Consider the following 10,817-nt stretch of genomic DNA (forward strand, 5'->3'; position numbering starts at 1 on the left):
TCAGAAGAAAAGCAGTATTCTTCACATTCATTGTTTATGTAATTACCCCTAGAAGTCCTCATACAATATGAGTACCCATCAGACACCTAAGTACTGGTCAGGGAATAGAAAAGTTTATTTCATGATGTCATGAATGAATGATAGTGCAAATCTGTGGGTTTTCTTCAAAGCTTACTGTAGCATGCAACTCAAATGTATATAGGGAGTGAAATACCACTTCAGTTTATTTTCAGCACATAATTACAAATTGCAAAAAGGAACCCTCACTGGAGTGAGAGCATGCTTAAGCAACAGGAATAAACATGCCGTCAGAAAGCACTGTTTTACAATGCCGCAAGAGCTGCTGCCCTGCATTTAAATTATACTGAGAGAAATTTATTGTGGGGAAAGGTGAGAACAGTGAACCATAAGATCATAAACTTAATACTATAATGATGTTGATCTTTGGAAAACACTTCAAAGATATACGTCTGAAACTCCTTCACACACAGAAGTGCTTCTGTGGGAGTGTTGAACATGAAAAGGCAGAGTGTGGAACTCTCTGAATGATGGGAAGGATAAGAGGGTAACTATCCTAGATTCACAAAAGACACAAAGAAAGGTCTTTCCAGTGAACCAAATTGTGATGTTTTAAAGAATCCTGCTGACTTATGCCTTGTCCACTCCTTCTGCCCCACACTTACGTCTTATCTGAGGAGGAAATACGTGATGACAACCATGACACTACAAAGTCTGGTATCGGATTTGAAACTCCTGAAAAAGGTGAGTTTGTGCTCAGGAAATAGGATTTACTCAGGAAAAGCCCAGGGTGGAAATATCTTTCCTTCTGCCAGTTCTTCCAGGTCAGTAATCTTCAGAAGGCCAATGGGAGCAAGACAGGTGGAAGATGTGAATTTCTTAAATCAGTGCTGTTAATTGCTAAGTGACTGAGAGTCAAAAGCCTTATTATGGATGCAAGTAAAGAGCAAAATATGGTCATTTTAATCACACTAAGCATATGAAGAATGCATTGAACACGCTGTGTATATGAGGTCTAACTGCTTATCAGACAGACACGACTATACATATAGCTTCTTGTAAAAGAAAATATTGCTCAACTTCTAGTAGAGCAAGAAGCCTATTCCCCTAACAGGCAGAAATCAAAACAGTTACAGTATTTTACAAGAAAATGTTGAAGCCAAAGGCTCATCATTATAGCTTTGAGTTAATGAAAGAGGAATAAAGTCAGGAAACTTTACTTAATAAAAGATCTGAATACCAATTATCAGGGGAAAAAAAGGAGTCCTGAGATTGGATATTTACTGCCTGACATATGGGGATGAAGAAGTTCTAGATGATGGCACAGCCTTTGACTGAGTCAGGACTTGCAAGAGCTAATATTATGAGCAAAGGGGAAGAAAATAAGTGAAAAATTTAAAAAACCTCAATGTAGTCACATACTTGTGCAATGACAGTTTATACTCAAGCACACAAAATATGTATGCACAAATCAATTCTTTTCACACACCCATGTCTAATTAGTTACCCCTTGGATATTTGTAGACATAAATTCCACACTTGTAAGTTAGGGTCACACAAATATTTGTTTAGTTTCACACACCAAACTTTGAAAATGTCACCTTTGTAAGAGACCTATTTGATTTACTGTGAAGTAGACAGGCTTGCCAGATGATGGCTACTTAGGATTTCTAGAAGAATGGGTAGATTTACAGAGTAGGAAAATGATGAAAAAGAGCTGATATTTCAGCTTTCTTGAATGAGAAGTGAAAGTGAAAAGGAAATTGTAAGGGTAAGAAAAAATGGCGTTGCTATGTTTAGAAGTGGTGATGTTCTTTGCCAGCAGAAAAAGGAATGGCTTCTTTTCCCAAAAGTATGTTAAAAGTTTTTGTGGTTTTACAAAGACGACTTAGCTACTTATATACTCCTTTTTGTAGATTAAAACATTCAGTTGAGCAGGGAGTAAAGTTTTTGAAATCCCACTAAGCAAAGCACAGCCTTAACACAAATTATTTTTGTATTTTGAGGTTCTACAACCCAAAGTGGATGTTTATTGTTCTTTTCAATATCTATGAGATTTAAGTGCGATGTGGTGTTCACACAATCAAGAATCAACAAATTCTTACAATTTTTTTCCCTTTCTGCTTGCATGAGGATGGTTTTAGTTTTAGTTCACAACTAGGGAGTGAAGAGTGCACACAAGTAAGTTTGCACTGCTCTCCTGAATGGTAGTTGGTAATTGTTAAATTTCTACCCAAGAATCCACCAATTTGCCTTAATTTGCCTCTTTTTTGTGGAGGAGAGACAGCATATTCTCCCTTCTAACCATAGAATGATCATAGGTGAGTTTCCTTAATGCAGGTTGAATTTGTTTTGCCAACATCTAGTAATAATTCAGACCCCAATTACCATATTATAAATGACTATCAAGATCACTATTTGAAAGAATATGAAAACATAATACACTCTAACAAAGCTAGACAAAAATGAGGACATGAGAATAGAATTTAAAATCTGTGGAAAAGAAAGGTAACTTTATTTCATCACTGCTGGGAAATTGTGTATACTTAGAACCATTTATGTAGCTTCCTAATTTCCAAGAAAATCCCAAAAGTTCACATATTTATGCCTGAGATGCAGTTGTTTTTCATGACTCATTATCTGCTAATAACTTGATAAAATAAGTACACATTTATGAAGTAAACCTGAAAAACCACTAAGTGTATTTGATTTGCTTATATTAATAAGTGAATCAATAAATATTAAATTCATATACTGGTATAACAAAAACACATTTTTTTAAAGAGTTTATCAATAAACAGATAAGTTTTCTCCTGGGGTTGCCAGTGTGCAAAGAGCAGTTCTGGTTAAAATCAACTAGAGGGCCTCTAAAACTGCTTTGTCATAAATTTTGCATGTAAGGTTTTTCATACAGATCATTCAGGCTTGCGAACTTATTGGAGTGGATCAAACAAAAGTGCTTCTTCAAGGAGAAATATATCAAAGTTATTTCTTTTTCTGCAAGGAGAGAAAAAAAGAGAAAGCGAGAAAGTTGCTTTTTGAATAGCCTGAACATCAGTTTGAAGAGTCATCCACTTCACCCAGATGTTTTGCATTACTCTACTGCTTGCATCATGCAGGCAATATGCTATCTCCTTTGTCCTTCTTCTGATTCAAGACATGAGGCAGATTTTCCTAATAAAATTCATGAACATATTAGCAGCAAGAAAGCAAATTATCTCACCAACAGCTGTTCACATCAAAGACTATCTCGTCGGTTTTTAACTGATTCTTTTTATATTGAACAACCTGCATGCAGTTGGTTTTGGATGGAGTATATGACTTTGCAGAGATACTATATTTTTTCACTCTCTATTTATTTTATGTTTTCACTGTACAGCATTTTCTGTCTCTTCTCTCCCACCATTTTTTAAATAAGGATTCAAAATAATGGAGCAATATTAAAACTTAATATTTTTCCAAGGAAATTACACTATACAACTTTAGACATGGTTTAACTTTGTGATTACCAAATAAGGATTTTAGTATGTTCTGTGTTGTTTAATAACAATTTCAGGGTATCGTGGTGTACTTTCTCTTGGAGAAAATGCTTATTTTAAAGATTATATGTATATGCATTTTCAACATATCCAGTTCCACAAAACTATTAATCATGTGTCTAATTTGAACCACTTGAGCAGTTTCTCTGCATTCAGATATTTTAGGTATTTACTTAAGAACCTGGAAGAACATAAACCCTACAGATAGAAAAAGAAATTGTTTTGAGTCATTGCCAACAGCCAAAAGAACAAAAAATGTTTTAAGTCGTAAAAAAAAAAAAGGGAAACAGTGAACTCTTTCTGTGAATAACAGCCAAAATAAATTATTCCAAAATATTGGCAATGTTGAGATAGTCAAATTTAATGGTTTGACATCTTCCAGCCCATTTAGAGAATGATCTCTACACAGAGAGGTTGCTTTGCTTAATTTTTACATATTTTTGTATGCTAATATGTTTGCTGCTTTGGTAAGTTTTGTCTGTGTGTCTGCCCCATCCCTTCTACCAACCCTGGCAGAGAGTACAGCCTTGAATGTTCCCCTGAGTCAAAGACTTATGCCAGCTGGAGTTTAAAGTACTGGCAGAACCTTCCAAAGTGGACAAGTATAAGAGGAAGAACAGATGGGAAAAAAAAAAATGTTGCTCCAGGTTACAGACTGAGCCAGAAACCTCTCATTATTACACTGACTCAGTACCTGCTCGTTTACTCATTTCAGGAAACAGAAAGGTGGACAGGGGATGTGGAGTTTTTTTCATTACTTATGAGACGTGGTAGCATAAGGAGGATTCAAAATCTGATACTGCAGCTATAAGAGTTTCTCTATAACTCCAGGTGTATACTCCCACTTACACTGTTTTGATACCAAAATAAGAGACAAATGTAATGAGAAGAATAATAAAAATATCTAAATGCAGTATTCATTCCCACTTAAAAAATATGTGCAATACCAGAGAAAATGAATGTGATTCTTAAAAAAAAAAAAAATCTAAAAACTATCAGTCTATTTTCTTTGTAAAGAAAACCCTAAAAACATAACGAAAGGACACGCGTCCTCTTCACACCTTGCCTAAGGTTCTTTTCTTCCAGCTAATGAAACAGCAGAGGCAGCAGCTCTATTAGCTCTGTGAACGCAAACAAACTTAAGTAAAACCACTTGCTATTTCATAACTTCTGAAGTCAGAAGGGGCAAGGATATGTTATCTCCTGGTTTCCCCATATGCAAGTGTAGTTCTGTGAACAAATTATAACCTGTCAACCTATCCACAAAAGAACAATAGCAAAAAGTATTTCTCTTTCTACATTACTTATAATGAAACTGCCAAAGAGGACAAAAAAATCAGCAAGCCTCTTTAGTCAGCTCTTCCTAATGAAATCTGTATCCCAGCACCAAATCAAAACAACAATCTTTTCTTCCTGACCACCAAAAACAATTGAAGAACAAAGAGAGACAAGATTGTCACTCAAGTCAGGAACCAACAGCAAAATTCTTGCTGCCTTGCTCTTCCCACCTAGTGTGAAAGAAGATAAATTACCCGTATGTCCCATGAGTGGTACCCAGTTCCCACAGCAGTGAGCAAAGGTAATAAAGAGCAAAACCAATTTATCTTTCCTGTACTTGAACATCTAAAGGCATGGATCTCTTATTTCTTCACCTTGATGCTCCCAATCTCATACTTGTTATCCTACCTATTCAGTGATCTGAGGGAATGAAAGGAAAATGTCTTCATCTGTGTCATCTTTTATTTCCTTTTCCCTCTGTTCACAATGTTTGCACTTGGGAACTGTTCTTAAGATACCCAGTTTTGAATCACTCAGATAAATGCAAGTTCACTTGCTCTGGCAAAAGCAGTATCTCCTCCTGAAGCTCCACCTCCTGAGGCTCCAAACAGTTCCTCCACATAAGTCAGTTAGATCGATAAATCAGGTTCTCTCTGCTCATACTTTACACAGCATTTAAAAAGTCAAGCTGCACCCAACCACAACCTCCTCTTCCTTCTTAAGGTGAGGTACTAGTGAGGTCTATGGCACAGGACTGTCGAGAGTGGATTGAGATCTTGCAGTTTTCAGCATGATCCGACTGACTTCTCAAAATTCCTTTGCCATGCAACTGAAGAGTGGGGTAAGAAACACGCTGCAAGCTGTTAGTGTGCACAACCTCTGTGATGTTTCCCTGTTGCTATAAACTCAGTAGAGACATTCAGGAATTTATTCTTCCTACACCTGGCCCAAGATATTACTAGAGATCTCTGCAGCTATGTAGGTCTTGCTAAAACACCTATCTGAGAGAAGCAGAGAGATCTACCTTGTTAGCAAAATAATAAAAGCTAGAGAATTTTTATCTGGTGGTAGCTGCCTCAGTAAGGCAGCTTAAGCCTTTTGCATAGATTAACATCCACAGAGGAGAAAAAAAGCACGAGCAGAGCCGACAGCCTTGTATACACTGCGGTCAGTGCCATGACTTTGAGTTGCTTGCCTGCTCAAAGGCATTTTACTCATCTTGATACTGGACTGTGAAATGGTGGAGGATACTGGCTTTATTATGCCCAGCACTCTATTGTCTTTCATCCAAAATTAATTTTTTTTTGTTCTTTTTCTTCACATTGACTATTTTGTTCCCCGGCTGTCACCATGCTCTATGTCTTCAGTATTCTGTGGTCATTCCCAAACTGATCAAAAATCCACAGATCTCCCGTAATACAGTCCCTGACATCAGGCTGGAAATAATTCCCTCATCCAGGAAATAGCTGGGACACGCATCTGCTGACGGTTGCTGTGGAGAAGGACAGAACTGCCTAGTTATTCAAAGTTTTCCAAACTAAGTCACATGCAGCAAAAGGGAAGATAACATTTCTTCTGCCAGCTTTTGAGCTATGCCTAAAAATCTTATCCTTTCTGCTGCTGGACAAGTGGAGTATAGTTGATGTTTTCTGAGCCTTAGCCTGCAATCATGGTGGCTCATGCCATAGGAGCTCCCAAAGAAGAGGTTTTTTTCCTCTTTCTCTGTTCTGAAGTCTTCCATAGAAGAACACTGTTTGCAAGTTGCCTTGCATTACCAAACACCCCTGGCCCAGCAAAACACTCCTACTTGAACTAACAAGAAACAGAGTGTTTGGGTGGAGAAGTTTTGGGGTGAGCAGGGGAGAGGTTTGCAGAGAGACAATTATTCTCCAGTTTCATCTTACAAAGGTCTGTCCTGCTACATACTATGAAGGTTGCTACTTCCTATATTTCTTCTACAAAAGTGCGCTCCGATTTTGAGCTCTAGATGGATGAAGCATCAAAGAAAGAGGCCCTCAGTCATAAGCAGCGGTTGACTTGGATACACTCTTAACGGGGCTGTATTGAAACAATCAGAACAATGTGGACTCCATTCATGATGAACACATACAACAATGCTGTCTCAGAACTGGAATTTTCCAATCTCCAGCTAAAATGAAATCATAATGCCAAACCAAAGTGGCATAACCAAAGAAAAACTATAAAGGTGCATGAAACAGAGTCCAAATAAAAGAGCAAATCTGAAGCAAAATGGTCAAATCCAGAGCAAAACGGTCAACATGTGTTTTGAGTCAAGCAAAAAATGTTTTGCTGAAAGATTCGCCAAAATCAATACAGGTCTATGAAAGAATTCAGCTTTAATAAATCAGTGTTTCTCAGCAAAATGCATATTTATGTTTTAAAACTTCAATCACCTCTGTATGAAGTTCATCAAATTCAGTTTTGTTGCAGGTATGTAAGACAAAAATTGTACACATTTTGATTAGTGCATTTCTGGAGTGCAATTTATTCTACAGATGCTGTACAATAAAATGCCCTGTCCAAAGTCAGTTGAAGTCTGTGGCAAGATCTCCATAAACTTCAATGAATTTGATCTGGGGAGGCTGGGAGGCTGAGGGATGGAAATAAATAAATACCTTCTAGCTCTATGCAAGAACTAACTGTTAAATAGGTACCCATTAAAAATAGATACTGTTTTTGCTGAAAAAATGTTCTGTTCTCTTACAAGTAAATTTGAGTTTTGAGCAACAGTTGTTCTACCTTTATTTTTTAATTCTAAATATGTTAATGTGTTATAAGTTAATGTTAACATGTTATAAGTTAATGTTAACACTTGAAAAACTTTTCCTCTGATGATGGCCTCCAAGGAGCTTCAAGTACTTAATCATGTGTCTAACCTGAAACTTTTTCAAGCCCCATCAGATACATGATTAGGTACCTCTCAGAAAAAAAAGAACTAAAATGTCTGGCTAAAGTCTTGGAGGGATGAGATGAAACATGTGGATAATGTTTCAGAAACTCAGAGCCATGTGGTTTCTGTAGAGTGAAAAACACTTGTGATCAAAGTGAAGAAGGATTTTTTTTTAACAAGATTTTTAGATTTTAAATCATGTATTATTAGTCTGGACCACTTTTATTTTCATAAAGTCAAGACACTTTGTACAATGTAATTTTGTAACCAGAACAACTGCTGAAATTAAAATCCTGAACTTAACTGTACTGTTAAATGTTATCCAGGTTGGCTGTTTTATTGAAACTAGTGCATATAATTTTTGAGTTGAATTTACTGCTTAGGTTACTGGTTTTCATGTATTTTAATAAATATGATTCCTTTTTAAAAGTAAGAAAAATGTTCAAAATACAGACTGAGGTTTCTTTTAACTGCAATTTAAAATTAATATTTTGAGACTTTTCCACCAAAGAGACTTTTAATCACAGTATAGGAGTGAAGACTCTAAGTGGGGCTAAAGAAAGAGATATCCCCTTTCTTAAATACACTATTTGTCTTTGTAATGACTAAAACAGATGCCTGCTTTGTCACAAATCTGTTACTTCAGAGTATGCATAAATTCAAGCATTGGACTCGTCCTTTCTGTAGTTGGGAGGCATTGGTTTTGGTGGTCTTACTCAGGGAGTATAGTATTACTCAGCATGAGCAAAAGTGGCAGACAAGGGTCTTTCATCATTGCCATTTAACTTCAGACTGAATGTGCAACAAGTTGCCATTACCCTCGGAGCTGACTCAATGGGAATTTTGCTAGCTTTCACACAGGAGGCAGAGGAAACTTTACAGGGATGCTGTAAAAAACTGAGATCACCACATGAACATCTGTGCTGCAGACCTTCAGCACTGGTGCTACCAGTATCGCTGGCTTGATCCTGCCCTGTTACAGAGCCACACTGTGTTTTTCCCTTTAGCTGACCAAGATCTCATAAACGCATGTAATGATGTCCTTTTTTCTTCATTTTGAGCAACAGAAATTTTTTGCTGGTGTGACTGGGTATTCAGGCAAGGAGGGAAACATAATGTAATGTGAGATAATAAGCACAGTAAGAGTTATAAACAGTGGATTAGAGTTATGTGGAAAGAGTCAAGGTCTTGAAGAGGACAGTTTTGTTCTCTGGCATGGTGGGAATCACTGCATAAAAGTTTCATATTGAGATAAAAGCAGTCAGAGCTTGGGGACAGCGGATTGTATGTGATGGGCTACTGAACTGAAACTTTGAAATAGAGATAATGGGAAGTTTTGGAAGAAACTTCCAGACAAAAGATGATCTGAAACAATTACTTAAATTCAAGCCTCCTGCTATACTGTAGAGCCATTTTTTTATTTCTCTCCCTTTTTCTGCCCCCAAAAAGGGACTGGCTCCAAGGTTCCAACTGGAGAGAGTGACTCACTCTACAGCCGCTGCTTCAGGCAGCTGCTTGAGATGTAAAAGACCAAGAGCTAGGCAGTGAGTTTCATTACTCACCACTCGCATAAATCTTTTTGCAAAAGCAATGAAGAGTTACAGCTGGTTCCTGTGAGATCCCAAGCACCTTCTGAGAGAGGGAGAGAGCTTTCAGTAACTTCTGAAATATGTGGCGGACAGGCACCCTGAAGGAGGGTTCAGCATTACAAAAAAAAACCAGATATATCTGGCAAAACCTGAGTCATGTAGCTAGCAGCATTTAATTAATTCTGATGTAATGTTGACTGCAATTAAAATTGCTAGAGAGCAGCCCACTGTCTACCAAGTTGTCTTGGTTCTGTTTAGTCTTTTTTTTTTTTCTTGTAAAAGTGTTGGTAGTCATAGACTGTCTACTTCCTGGGTTGCAAAGTGATGAAATATTTATTTTCTGTGTATCAAGGGCAAGAGTTTGCAGAAAAAACAGTTATACAAAAGGCAACAACCCAATACTTATCAAGGATGTTTTTAGAACAAATGGTATGTCAGTAGAATTTGTTAACTAAAACTTCTGGAAAGAGCACTTAAAAAGGCACATGTTGTTTGAAAGGGGTGAAATTCACACAAACAAACAGAAAGTTTTAATTTGTCCTAACTAAACCCTAGATTACAGGAAAAATGACCAATCCCTACTTAGTCTTTTAGACAGACTGATTAATTTCATCCCCATTAAAGTCAATTTGACCCATGTCACTTGAAATTGATCATAAACAATTTAGGGGAGGAACATAATGGGTGATATGACAAAACTCTGCTCTGCAGATTAGAGCACACACTCCTGAATTTATTCCCGTATGCAGTTCCCTTGAAGCCCACTAGGACTACTTCTACATGCAAAGTTTAGGAACACCTCAACCACAAGCAATAAAGAGAAAAAAAACACAATCCTACTTTAAAATAGTTCATCGAAGAGTGTCTGAGACCTGCCAGACCATAACATTACACCAGATGTTGGGATTTGTTCTCAAACAGTAAAGTTTGTTCATAAATGAGTCTTCAATGCCTGAGCTGGAAAGATCTGCAGCTGCAGTAGTTTCATCATCCACAGAAACGGGGACAGTACAAGCTGCACATTTCAAGAAGTTCTGACTTACAGTCACAGGACTGAGTCCAAAAACCTAGGTATTCATAGTTAAAGACCAGGTTCTGAACTTTTAACTCAACAAGTAGCCTTTACATTTTAATGTCAGTTGTACTATTTGTAACAACAGTAACTTCCTTGAACAGAGAGACCTGTAAAGAACCTGTTGAGCAGTCCAACCTCCCTATGTCACTGAAGAGGTTGCAAGGCTCAGGGAAGCAGGTTATTCAGATGGGAAGAAGCACTCTGATCTCTTAGATGTGATGTGCCTTTAACAGTATTAGTGTTCTCTTGCACACTCCGTGATGGAGGGGATCTTAAGGATAGAAGTAAGGTGATGGGGTCCTCTCTTAAGAGACACAGATAGCTGGTCTGTGGTATTTGAAAGGTCTAGACAGAAACTTACGTGTTGCACATCATGAGATGCATGAATGGGTTTCTGGAGGTGTAGG

General features: G+C 37.4%; 1 protein-coding gene across 1 annotated transcript in view; it reads right to left on the reverse strand.

Annotated features, from left to right (window-relative positions):
- Positions 1-10,817, reverse strand: part of LOC104619454 (versican core protein-like) — a gene marked incomplete at both ends in the record, with an annotated part of 75,194 nt that overhangs the window by 40,568 nt on the left and 23,809 nt on the right. The gene's annotated exons all lie outside the window — the stretch shown is intronic.

Source organism: Phaethon lepturus, unplaced genomic scaffold (assembly GCF_000687285.1).
Source record: "Phaethon lepturus isolate BGI_N335 unplaced genomic scaffold, ASM68728v1 scaffold41610, whole genome shotgun sequence".
Classification (NCBI taxonomy): Eukaryota; Metazoa; Chordata; class Aves; order Phaethontiformes; family Phaethontidae; genus Phaethon; species Phaethon lepturus.